Source organism: Oryzias latipes, chromosome 19 (genome assembly GCF_053564925.1).
Source record: "Oryzias latipes strain Hd-rR chromosome 19, Olatipes_Hd-rR_3.1".
NCBI lineage: Eukaryota > Metazoa > Chordata > Actinopteri > Beloniformes > Adrianichthyidae > Oryzias > Oryzias latipes.
In genome coordinates this window covers 23,154,109-23,168,252 of record NC_136255.1, presented here as the reverse complement: position 1 = coordinate 23,168,252, position 14,144 = coordinate 23,154,109, and the positions used below count along the sequence as shown (strand labels likewise).

Genomic DNA, 14,144 nt, shown 5'->3' with positions numbered 1-14,144 from the left:
ATAAGTAGGTAAAACAGCGAGACTGCAAAAGGTGAACTGAATAAAACCAAGAGACAACTGTAGACAAAAACACTTCGGACTGAAGACTAAAGCTAACTAGCAATTATCGCCTGATTGATTAAGGAAACAGGAATCAAAGTATTACTGTTCAAAAAAGCACAGATTCAGACAAACATTGAAGAAACTGCCGGCAGGAATGTCTGACTGACATCCTTCTTGCAACATTAGCATCATCTTTGGGTGCCATGTGGGCAACAAGTGAAGCAAGAGCTTGGTGAAAGATGTCTGCATTCCTCTGAATATTTACTACAAATACCTGTTTAGAAATGCATGGAGACTTGATTGAGGATGGATGCTCATTTAGAGGAAGAGGTCACCTTTCTATGGTGAGAGACAGGAAGCTGTATAAAAGGACGGGACGGTAAATGTCCTTTTTGGACTTCAGGACGATATATAACACAAAACGGGAGTTATGCTGCCTCAGAAGATATTTGTCAACCTTCTCTGTCAGTTGAAACTGAACAAGAACAAAAAAGCTTTTTAACTTTAACACAAATATTCAAAAGAAAAAATAAATCAAAGGTGAACAAAGAAAGAACTTTCTGAAACCCAACAATTGTTTTTCATGGCCTTGGTCACTCTAACTTCAGCAGACTAAATCTCTTTGGTGTTAGCCTCTACTCAGGTGAAAGAGAGGATTAACCTTGATCCAATACTAGCAGTGTGTGCGCGTGTGTGTGTGTGTGTGTGTGTGTGTGATTGACTGTGTGAAAGTGATTCTACAGGTCTGACAACAAGCCAGCTTGCAGAAATACTGACCTTTAGAAAGCCAGCAAAAAGCAGAAGATGCTTCTTGGGAAAACGACAACAGAATCAATCATGAGCCTACACATTTAGCCTTGTGACCACAGTACCAATGCAGCATGTGACAGGAGAGGCAACAATGCCCACAGACACGTGTTTAAAGTTCAATTATCCAGAGCCAAACGCAACGGCAAATTCAGGCTTACCCCAAAACCGTCAGTCTTTCCGTCTTTGGCCGAGAAAATCTCCCTTTGAATCGATTGCAGCTCCTTCACTCTGCAAGAGAAAGAAACGGAGAGAAAGATATTTGAAACCAAGGGCTTTGTGGCTCTTCTCCACGTGTTGCAGACTCAGTGACTCCCGAGCCGTTCTGGCAGAGAGGCCTGCATGGCTACATGAAAACTCTGACACTCTTTTTCCTTTGCATACTCCTTGTAATCTCCCCACCCTTTTCCGATAGATCGGACTTTCTCACTTGATGCATTTGTGCCCCAGACATCATGTGAAAAGTGGAATGAAACAGTGCTTTTGTGGTGTGTGAATTACCTAGGGCTTCGGTAGGCACAGTAGTGCTTATGGCCACAACTCAATTACAGCAATGTGAATCAGGTGGCGTCCTAGAAATCCCCTTAGCCTGATGCATAAATAGGGAAACAGAGGCGCTTTCATTGACAGGACAAAGGAAAATCTTAAATGGCGTGTCATCTCTTCGTGGCAGAGCAGATAGGCCGATGCTTTGCAGGTGATCTGGCAGCACTAGTTTGAAGAGAGCGTGTGAATAAAGCAATTGTTTTATGATGTGCTTTAGCAAGTGTTTGACAGAAGGTCTAAACGGATCTAGATCTAAACTGAAAGTGTCACATGGCATCTCAGAAATCTAATAAATATAAAGTATGCAGCGTAGGGAACTTGGACTTGCATGCACGCCTAAATGAAAACAACTGGATGAAGAATTGCAGCAACGGCTGGATATCACGGACTCAACAGAACTGCATAATCACGGCACGAACACAAAATAGCTTAGGCTAGGAGGAAAACTGAGAGGGAGAGCTCACATTTTAGCATATCTTGGCCAGACATGTGGAAAAGTCAAGGGAGGCCAAAAAATGTGTGATAGGGCTCGGTTTATTTCACATAACTCTCCCAAAGGTTTCACTTATGGTTGGGAGGAAAAACACTGCAGAAAAGAAGAAGAAAAATCCCACAAGTCTGAGGTGGCTTTGGTGGCATTTAACAAGCAGCAAATGAATTTCACACTAATTTGTCACAAGCTCCCGAAGAAAGTGGACGAGAGGAAGAACCGTACTTTGACATACACACTGTACTTAGATTTCAAACTTTGAAGACCTCACTTTTGGAATCTGTCTTTTTAGGATTCAGGATCTGACAAATCTTTCCGTTAAAGCAAATTTGTCACAGGTCTGCTCAGGTTTCCATATGGATGACTTCTTTTTCCCATGACTCAAGCTGCTTGCGATAGTCGAAGACCGCTCCGAAACTGATAGTGTTGAAATATTTGAGATTGATTTAAGAGTTGACAATCGATCAATCAGGTGTTTTGGCTCACATCATCCGTCTTTACCTCAGGCTAAAAGATGCAGCAGATTTTTGATCAGACAGAAGATAAATGTCTGCTAATGCTGGTTTCATGTCGAGACTCATGCCTGTTTCCCCGATCTGGAATTACCTTAGGATTTGGCAGCAAACACTTTAGTCATAATAGGACAGGCTAACATGTCATTCTCACATGTACCACCAGAAGAGGAAGGTTTCTGTCAGGTATAAAACAGTTTTTTTTTTTTTTTTGTGGAAAGCTTAATGTCAAAATTTAAATACAAAAGCAAAGCACTTAATTTTAATGACTATCCAGATTTTACTACTGCATTTTATGGACATAGTATTAAATAGGCAGTCGCAAACAGAACCAAAGTAAAATATAAACTGCGAGTGGCTTCAATTTTTGTGCCATTAACCCCCCCCTCAAGGGCTAAGAGGCTGCTACTCTGCCACCCCAGAGCTGCACATGACAAACTCATAAAAGCACATATTTCTGTTGATATTACCTCCATAGTAACCATTTTATTTTTTGGTCGCCTGGGGGTGACAAACAGGTCTATGTACATTTTACGAATAATCTGCTAAATTAAACTTTTGGATTTCCTTGACAACGGAGGTTTTTTGGTTGATCATCCCCACATTCCCGAAATGTTCAGATCATACGTTATGTTGTTTTGTTCGGCTTGAGTCAGTGATTCACTCATGTATTCCATTTTCAGAATATTCTGGAAAAATAAATTGCGAGCAATAAAGGAACGCCACTTTTGCAAGCTTGTAGGGCTGGGCGATAAAACAATACATATATCTTGCTTTAATTTTTTAATAATAGAATTATGAGTCTATCGCGATAGGCTGTCTTTTGTTATGATTCAACAGAAAATGTGATCACCTGGTGCAGGAATAGGAACTTTATCGTAAATCAGTTTCCTCAGCACGTTTAAATTTGAGTTTACAGTTTGATGACAATAATTTTTTACTAATAATAAAGACGTGCTCATACCATTTATAAATTACTTTTATGCTATTTCATTTTCTTAGGAAAAAAATCAGAAGGAAGATGGCATTTCTGTGTAAAACAGTTATAATTTGGCAGAAAATTTGCGTTGGCCGGTGATAAAAAAATAAAAATAAAAAATTCACCAGAAATACCACCAACCTGTTTTATCACATGAAGCAGAGCTGCCAAGCATGTTCAATCTCAGACTGAAATGAACGATGATTCTCCCACAAAAACAACAAATGTTCCACCTGCACAGCAGCAACAGTTTAAAGTACCGGAAGAAATTCGGAGAAATTGCATTTAGTTCCTAGCTTATCCAAAGGATGTTGGCAAAAATGTTTGTCAATTTTAGGTTTGTGCTGTAAAACTTGGAAGCATTATAATTTATTTCTAGAATTGATGTTTTGTTTTCAAATGGAACTCATGAAACAGTTTAGTGGTCGGTTTTATTTATGTCCTCTTTTAAAACTTGAAAGCTTTAGCTTTAATCATATTCCTTCAGTGCATCTGTTATGTTTAAAGGATGATAGAAAAGAAATATTTAAATCTAAACAACATGCTGATGTGTTCGAATTGACATATAGTTATTTGGATTATTTCATGATATATATCGTTATGGCCTGGTATGAAAAAAACTATATAACGATATAAAAAATGATATATCCCCAGGCCTACAACTTCTAATTTCAACATTTTTTTGTCCCTGGTTGCTTCCCAATGATACTTGAAGACTTAATAGGTGATTGATCGGCATTCCTAGAATTTTAAAATGGTATGAGTTACTAATTGTGACTTCTTTTTTGGAAATTTCAAGATGGTGACCGCTTCCTTAGGGCAAAGGTCAAAGAAACTTTGGTTGTGGTTGTACACTTAATGTGTTGGTGTATGCTACAAAATGGCAGCCAAGCCTTAGGTTCTGCTGCCATCCTATAATAATTTTAAAACCTCTTTTGGATATCCCCAACACGTGTGTTGTTAGTGTCCATAAAAACAAAAACAAAAACATCTCTTTGAGCATCCTGTTGCAAAGATTTGATTCAATATTTGCAGTAGAAATAAGGCTAACAACAAAACCCAAAGCACACACTTTAGGTAAACCTCATCCAAAGCTAAAATGCATGAAATAGATTTGGAAACTGAAAGTAAAGCTAATGTTGCACATGCTAGTATCTGTTTATGTTTTATCTCTTTTTACTAAGTAAAGAGTTTTAAAACTTTGATAGATAGATCTTATTCACGCTGTTCTCCTTTTTTCATCTTTTCGAGCTGAACAATAAGCCACTGATTTGAGCAGAAGCCTCGACTTGGCACTTCCTGTTTAAGAGCACGCCCTCACTTCCTGTTTGTGGAAATGAATGGTGTTTAAAGTATGCATTTTTGATAAATGGTTGGAACAAGAGCAGCTTGGTTTCTAGGAACAGGAGGCTGCATGAAGTAGAAACGTTCATCTGTGTTGTTGGGTTAGAACTCAAATGTGAGTTCAGATTATAAAGAAAGTTAGATCGAGTATAAAATGATTGTCTGATTTTCGGATGCATACGTAAATTCTCCCCATAAGGCCCATTCTGCCTGCTTGCATGCGTGCATGTCTTTGTGTGCGTAAGTTCTTGTGTGTTTGCGTGTTACAGCCTGGAGGCTACACTGATGACTGCAGACAAGAATAGCCTCAGGTAATTACATCTTTGTTTTCGCTAAAGCTCGCTGCAGACACACACTTCTAGCACAAACACAGGTACACAAATAATTGGGAAAAAGGAGACTTAACAGAGATGTTTGAATTTTTAAGTGTGCTGCACAAAAGAACTGGAAGAGGAATTTCACAAGGAAAAAGACACAAACCAACATGCAGACGCCCATTGCACAGCCTAGAACCCCATCGGAGCCTGTGTTCTGGGATGCTAAGTTTTGAAGATTTACATCAAGCAAATCAACTTTCATGAAAAACTCATCATCAGGTAGCGGCCAATTTTTTTCCCTCTAAATGATGTTATCGCAGATACAAATTAGCAGCGTGCACTTGCATAACAAGATGTAGCTTCGTTTCAACTTGCTGGGTTTTCTGAAATTCCATCAGCTGCCTGTGAGCTTTGCATTGAGAAAAGATAAGCTTCTTCTGTTGAGGCTCTGACTCTCGGTGGTGGAAAGCCCCTTCAGTGAGATCACATAACCCCTCTTGACACTGGAGGACACAATTCCCAATGGTAACAGATTCACACACGCTAAGCGCCGGCCAAGACTGTCATTGTCCTTCAGTCGTCTAAGGGAAACAATGAATGGCGTCACGCCAGTCTCCCCTGTAGAATGGTAAAACTACAGAAGTGTGAGGTTGATGTTTAGAGAGACAGAGAAACTAAGGAAGTTAGAAGAAAAAAATTGACCTTTCAACTCAACAAAAACATGGTTGAGAAATCCCAAAGTAGCCCAACCCTTATATATTTATTTGGTCTTACACAATAACTCTTAGGTTTAAGACTATTGTGACAAATGTAGATAATCATTTAAGAATAAGTGATGACCTCCAATGATCAGTGGGAGACAAAAGCAGACTACAAACTACAAACACACAAAGACGTCATAGTCATTTACTTTTATAAACATTTTATTTGAACTGAGCTGAAAAAGGCGTCGTAGACATACAGTCAATGGTCTTACATCGCTCTTGGTGTCCCTGTATGTAGCATGTGCTGCTGTGACATCAACATTGTGCGACTTTGTTAATTCTGCTTTGGGTTAACGGAATAATCCCTACGACAATCCCATAACACCTCAACTATATATTATGTAAAGGATAAAGCACTACGAGGCGTTCCTTATCATAAAATAATAGGGTACATGGAGGGCATCGAACAGTAAACTGTGAAATAAGGTATGTCAATATATGTATTACAGGAATTTGTAGTCAATATTTTTTGGATTCCTCAGAAAAGTCTTCCTACTTTTTGTGTGTGTTAAATTAGAGCAGTTTTTTTGTTCTTGTATTTTTTCCAGATTGAAAACAATACCCCATTGGTGGTGAAAAAGTATAGATTGGAAGTCAGGTATAGTAAAAACTTCCTTCCACAATCATAAAAACATACTTTGTAGGTTCTTTGATGATTCTTAATTGTCCCTAGGAGTAGATCATGCAAGTAAGTCTAGATGTGTCTGTGACAGCCTGGCGACCCGTCCAGAGTGTACCCTGCCTTAGCCCAACCGTAGCTGGGATAGTAGCAATAGTTGCATTCTTTTTTTGGGGAAAGAATGGATGCTTTCACAGCTAATAAACATTTTCTAATTTCCAGACACTTAAATTGAAGTAAGATGGACACAAATATGTCCCTAAATATACGATGTGAAGCAATTAGCTGATTTTTCCGTTGGCTTTATCAGCTAAAAAGTAAGGCATTGACAAAAACAAGGAATAAAATCCAAACATTATCGAAGAGGATTACATTGTTCAGATCTTAATTATTCCAAACTGCTAAGTGACCTTATGATAAAACCAGCTTTTTTTGTCCTTATTCATGTGACATAAAATGTGAGCCTGTTCATTCAGACTCTGGATGTTGACAATGGCGATTGTACAAAAGCCCTGAAAGCCACATTCCCCCTCGTGACCAGGCTTTCAAATGCTAACGAGGGAGGTGTTTGGGGTTTACTGGCCTGGTAGGAAATGATTTAAGGCCTGTTCACACCGGGACGAATTTCGCCGGCGATTTTCGCCGACGTTTAACGCCTCGTGACTAAACAATGGGCCCCAATGAGAGTGTGCACACCGACGCGAAAAAACGCCAGGCGTTGAAGCGTCAAAAAAAAAAAACGCCTCGGGTTCGTTTTTTTTTTTCGACGCGTCGCGTCGAAATCTACTCGACCAATGAGAACGGCGCTTTTGCTCACGTGTCTGGAGCTTCTGAAGTTACAGTAAAACACAACTTGGGGGCGCTCAAACACAAAACTGCCTTGCTGAGCACACATACCAGCGAAGAAGATAGACGCCAAGTAGCGTCTACACAGCCGCGAAGCAATAATGACGGACATTCTAAAACATCCCCGAACCAAGCACCAGTTGGAGCTACTGGTGCTTGAAATATTCATGTTTTCTTTGTTTGATTCTGACAAGCGTGTAAATACTTGCTCTCTTCTTCTGAGTGAAAAGTGACTTTAAGAAGCGTAAAGTTGCGCAGCGCCACCTTGTGTACAGGAGTATTTCTGTTTACATTAAGCGCCATCTAATGTCAGGGAATGAAATTGCATGTTCACTCCACTCATCGTCAGCGAAAATCGCCTGGGTGTGAACACAAAAGACGTGGCGAAAAACGCTGGCGAAAAACGCCTGGCGAATATTCGTCCCGGTGTGTACGGGCCTTCAGGGAGACACCAGTGCTCGGAGGCTTTTTGTGGAGGTTAGCTCATACATCAACCCGATCATTAATCAATTAGCGCCTTCTTGCCACCTGTCGGACACATCGGTGCACAAAACATTCCTGCCTTTGGGCAGTTGCAATCATCATCAGGACTGCTATTACCTTTTAGCTACTTAGCCCGCCCTCTTTGCTTTATGGCTACAGCCTGATAAATGACATAATCGCACCCAAACACTGTCCTCACTCATTGTCAAGGAATGCAAGATATCACATGAGTGGAAACTGTCCAATCTGGTTAAATATTAGATCCCATCTACCAACTTTAAAAAAAAAACACCTTTAACAAGCATTTGTCCTCCGCCATCACAAACAAAAAGGAACAGGCTGTGAAGACTTATTGCCGTCCTTGAGGCGGGAATCAATGCACGGGCGGCTATTCAAAAGTGCTGAACGCATCCCGGATTGTTTTAAATGCAGCTGCCCAAGGCAATGTATTGATAATGGTTTGGTATTGATGACATGTCACAACAGTCAAATACACACAAGATGGAATGTGTTAAACTATCCGAGTCTGTCGTTGCTTTAAAAAAGTGATTTGTTTCCTCCAAGCTAAAAGGGAAGCTGACTTGCATGACAAAAGGTGAATGTTAGAATGAGTAAACAAAACTGGAGGCAAATTCAGGTGTCTTTCACATGTAAGATTCTATAGTGGAAGTACATTTAAATGCCCAGAAAAATCCAATAAGAAGGAAATAAATAAGTATGCAAATTGGCTATGGAAATCCGATAAAAAAATATTGATCTACATGGAAAAACAAAACAAAAGAAATTTACTTTTCTGCAATGATTCATTCATCTTCTTCCGTTTTGTCCCTTACGGGCTCACAGGGCTGCCGGAGCCTATCCCGGCCACTTTCGGGCGAAGGCAGGGGACACCCTGAACAGGTCGCCAGTTTATCGCAGGGCCACATATCACAAACCCATTCATTCTCACACTCACACCTATGGACAATTTAGAGTTGCCAATTGACCTATGGAGCATGTTTTTGGACAGTGGGACGGAGAGAACCCACGCATGCACGGGCAGAACATGCAAACTCCACACAGAAAGGTCCCACATTGAAGGCCTTCTTGCTGTGAGGCAAGAGTGCCAACCACTGTGCCACCGTGCTGTCCCTATACGCAATGATGTATATTTTAAAGTACCTGTTACTTTCAAAACCCTACACCTGCCTGCTCCTCACAAACAAGGTGGTGCAGATGGTTGTAGCATTAGCTATGACAATTTGGAATCACATAAAAAGACAACTTCCTGTACTCTGCAAGGAAGTAACATCTGTTGCCTTGTATATATATATATATATATTTATAAGGCTAACATGGGTCTCGTGGGACTTCTGTCTCCTAAATTTTGTTTACACATGCACAGATCCATATTAGGAATTATTGGCTTCGGGGGGAAATCTAGGTGTTTATGGGTTCTTTTTTGGATAGCTGTCATTACCAAAGGGCACCCAATTAACCTGTCTACACATTCCTTAAAAAAATCTGATAGCTTATGTCCCACTCCGTTCATATTTTGATCTATTTTAAAAGCCTTCCCAGTGGTCATTACAGGCTATGTCACACAGCCAATACATACATTTTGTACATATTGCACAGATGAAAACTGGTCATACTTAAATATATGTGAGAAAAAGTGAGAAAAGTTATGGTTTTTATGTGAAGTCTTCACAGACGTATCACGAATGAACCACATTATGAATGGTTAGCATGTAAATGGGGGCATTGATGCTTTATGGTTGGGATTTTAGCAAACCACGTCCAAGTTGTGGGTTAAAGCAAGACAGGCGTATATATTTTCCTTCCCTTTTGAAAGCAATTCCTCATTTTTGTCTTCAAGAGATTTATAAGTACATTTTGACTGTTATGCAAAAGATTAGACTGTTTTTTCTTCAGTCCCAGCTTCCCTGACAATAGAAAATGCTCCCTCCCAACCAGCCCCTCGCATTTTCACCCCTTTTTTGGTTATTTGGAACTAATTCTTAAAAGCAGCTGAAGAGATAAGTGGCACTAAAATTAGAGGCTAATCCTCCAGCCCTCAGCATGGGGACATGGAGAAAGTAGATTTGTCAAGCCCTGATTTAGCAGTATTCTTCTATTATAAAAGTAGCACTCTTCACGCGGCTTAGCGGTGCGAAATGGCTCAATCTGTCTCATGTGGACCATTTTAGTGGAAAGTTGGGCCTATCGGTGAACCCAGAAAACTTGGCATCCTGCTTGTGCCATTATTGTGTTACACCCACCACTGCTACCTGAGCTGCACCCCTCAATCCTGAAGGACTACTACTACTTGAAAATGACATTCAACATCGACTTCTGAAGGATTCAAAAGCCAGCACCATTTCTCGAGAGAGTTGTAGAGAATCTAGGCCACTGTGTTGGGTGAATAAAGTGTGTAACACTAAGCTGGGCACTGGAGTCTCCATTGTGTGTGTGTTTTCCCTTTTTATGATTCTGCCTCTTAAATCCAGCCAGCTCAGTTAGGGAGCCAGCAACCAACATTATCAGGTGGATTTTCAAACAAACAAAAGCTCCTCTTCGATTCTTTCCACTGCCTGTGGGGAATAAAAGTCCGCATTGCTCACCTTGTGCACAAACCCATCTTTAATATTCTAGATGGCTTATTTTGTTTTTGAAAAATATTCATATTCTGATCACAATGCTATATAACATGCCACTTCTGCACACCAAATCCTTAAAGCTAGACTACAACGTTAGAGTTAAACCTCAGGGGAAAGAAAGAACAGCGTATCAGATTTGGCTCTCCGTTTTCAATCATACCTGTATTATGATCAGCCAAAGAGTAGATATTTAACAGAAAGATAAATGGGAACAGGGAAAGCATCTCACAGTTGACTGAAATAAGAAAAGCAAAGGCTATCCACAGGGCACAGAGTCAGCAGGAAGGTGGAGGGTGATGGGTCATAGGGCAGAGGATTGACCTTTTAGGGTCAATAGGTGATAAGTAACATTTATCATACCTGTGCAAGCTGCTAAATGAAAAAGGCAGCTTCTCCATGAAGCAATTCAGCCACGTTTCAAAGTCCAAACAGATGCCCTGTGTTTACAACAGAGACGAGTAACTGGAAAAACATGCCATGCTGGCACACAGTAGCAGCGGCGAAACGTTACATCATTCTGACGATTTAATGAGAACAGGCTGGCCCAAATTAGAAGTTTAAATACCTGCCAATGCCAATATAAAGGGGTTGTATTTCATGCTTCATAAGAGAACCTTGAGAATAGGTTTTGGTTAGATAGGTTAACAATGGCTGGAGGAGGAAAGCGTTGTGTTTTTAGCGGGCGGACAAGCAGCACTTCCAAGACTTAATGGAAGCCACCCAAGATAGCTGAACATGGGGAATCCACAAACCCTCAGCTCCACCACAATGACAGTCACATCCAGGCATAAAACAAAGGAGCAATTGAACACTAGAAAACACCACATTTTCAGTGGGACTGTTTGATACAGGCACTGTGAGTGAGCAAGGCAAGGCAGCTTGGTAATGTCTGGCGTTCTGGACAAGTGAAGTGAACTCCATGTGCGTACCGTGGGCATGAACACACACTGTTGTATAGAAAGACAATTACGACATACTTACTCAACAAACATCCATCAACCAGAGATGACAGTTCATTTCACAAATATAACAAACAGAACCTTTTTGTTGGCCATTTCATAACGTGTGCATGGGTGGATAATCTGGGATGAGAAATGCACAAACTAAACAGAAATTAGCAATGGCATTCATGGCACGCCACACTTCCAATGGAGAGAGAAAATCATTACACATACTTCATTGTCCATCAGCCACGATCTCATTATCTGCTGAAATGTTCAGATATTTGCATCAACCTCTAAAACTGGTCTTTTTGGTAATTCAAGTTGTTGACTTACAAAACAAAAACGTTGGAGATATGTTCCTCACGGTTGAGAACATTTATAGGAAAAAGGATGGAAGTGCTTGATTTTAATAAAAACTATGAGGCTAAAAGGACTCACTCGTGTTTTAATATGTTCTTGTAGCGTTCTTTTCATAATGGATGAAAAATTTTAAAGATCAAAACTGCGTTTTGAGTATTTCCTTATTCAAATCACGATGGACCAGGAGCAAATAAAAGAGCTCGGTTTGAAAGAGCTCGGATTACAACTTCCATGGGTGGGCCAAAGTCTCCCTTCTCTACTCCAATTCTTAAACATCCATTTTGGCGACAAATAGATGCATTGACGTTTTCATTTTCCTCATCTGAGCTAGCATCTGGCTTAGAACTGTATAGCTGGATAGTGCCGATAATGCTTAGCTTGGGCTTGTGGGGTGCTATAAGCTGGCGGTAGAAAGTGTAAACAAAGGGTTGATGGGAATTTAGCCAAAGCTAACTTCTCCACTACCCAACGGTGAATTTCTAGTACCTCCAACTGATGTGCAGCAAAAAACGACACAGGTGTTTTGATTTTGGCCAGAAACTGCAAAATCATACTTAAAAAGGGTCACTGGGAATGATTTTCCAATAGAAAAACATATAGTTGGAGTGGGTCTTTAAGTCTATTTGCCATGACTCAACATCAGGATGTCACTTGAATGAATGAGAACTTTCACAGACAATGTGAAGATAGATAGCAGGGACAAAAATGTTGGACAACAAGGCCTTAAAAGACAAAGACTGTGGAATATCTGCTTTTTCGTAACGGAACAATATTCCCGGCCTTTAACTTGATAACACGCCCTTTCACTTTGTCAGTAAAGAACAGAAGGGTTAGAAAAACACAGCCGGTTATGAAAAGAAAATGTTGTATATACTCCGTCAGTAATCCAGATGCTCTTAGAGCCAAGAAATGATCTCAGTTCATTTATTTGTGTCAGATGCCCCTGAAGTGATAGAAGAAAAAACCCAAACTCACGTGTTACCTTCTGCTATGTTCTATTACATCTATACTCAAACTACCATTTTTTCAATAGTAAAAAAACGAAACTTAAACTTTTTGAGAAATGTTGGTGCAATAGACCTTCAATTTTTAAAGGAATAGAAACAGAAAAACACAGCAACACACACAGAAACATTATTCTTAAGAAACTAAGGAGACACTTAGAGAAAATGCTTTTATTTTCTGTATGCCAAAAAAAAGAATCTTTTAAAGTTTTTCAATGTCAAAATAATCTTACTTTGAGAAAACAGTCTCTTTCACATTCATATCATCTTTTTTATTTAATATTTGTTTTCTTGAAATAAGTTCTCGGTAAGACCATTGGTTTCCCTCATTGTCCATTTTTTTCTTCCCTTTTTAAATAAAATCTTAAGAACTTTTGAACATACATCTCAGGGGCTGTTTTGCAGTGCACTGAAAGCCTCCACAGCTCTCTTATGTTTCTTATAGAAATGCAAAGCTTCCCATTGTCCGATGTCATTTCCATTTCCAAAATTCATTACTTTCTTTTTATTTTTTAATGACAAAACTCTGTTTAAGCCATCTTTGTGAGTCAGTTTTAAGATCTGTTATACAATTCCACAGATTGAAAGCTCATAAAGTGACAATCTGCAAAGCTCAAAATATAAACTATTCAATCTAGAAGCTAATTTGACCACATAAATTGTTGCCAACTCAAAGACAGTCTACTCAGAACAATCAAGAACTACACACAATACATTTCTAAGAAATGTCATGCCTGTTTCCTTCATAAAACATCTTTCATATAAGTATAAACTGGACTAAATTAAAGAATTAGTTTAGTTTTAAGAATTAAGAATTAGTTCCAAATAACAAAACTAAACAATTATAAACTGGATTACTAAAAAAAATCTAATCAACCCTTAATTATTTATAGTAAAAATAAGCTTTTCTATGACAACGATTTATTCTTAAACATCTCCACACAAAAACATAATAAAACCCTGTGACTTAAGTGACAGAGCAGAAAGGAAAACTACAACACATGGACAACAGCCCAACATTAAAAAGCGATATGTGCAGAACAACAGTGGTTAGAGGAAGCTGACAAAAGTGTGGATCCACCCAAAAGAAATCTGCAAGACACTTGGAGCATTCTTATGAAAACCTTGATTACTTCTGACCTCCCACAGTGTTTCTTGAGACACCATATCATTAATAACGTTTCAATGTAAGGGCAATTGGCTAAGTTCATCAGAGGCTATTTAGAATTGAAAGCTAGCATTTGGAATTAGGTAGTTTGTTTCCCATGTGATCCTTCATCTTTGTCTGATCTATTGACCCAGTGAAGGCATGACCTCTGGCAGCCATGTGGTGGAAATCATCCCTGCCATGACGTTCCCAAAGGCTGGAATTGGCGGTGTCCTTCATCTGACAACGTCACTATGCCTTTGCAAAGATGGCTCCCCGTTCAGTCAAATATTGCAACCAT

At 39.6% G+C, this 14,144-nt stretch overlaps 1 protein-coding gene across 1 annotated transcript in view; it reads right to left on the bottom strand.

The window, feature by feature from the left end:
• The window catches only part of raraa (retinoic acid receptor, alpha a), a 177,862-nt gene that overhangs the window by 153,705 nt on the left and 10,013 nt on the right, over positions 1–14,144 (bottom strand). The window contains exon 2 of the mRNA XM_011487934.4: positions 1,011–1,080. The gene's annotated coding sequence lies outside the window, so the exon portion shown is untranslated. The remainder of the gene's footprint in view (positions 1–1,010; positions 1,081–14,144) is intronic.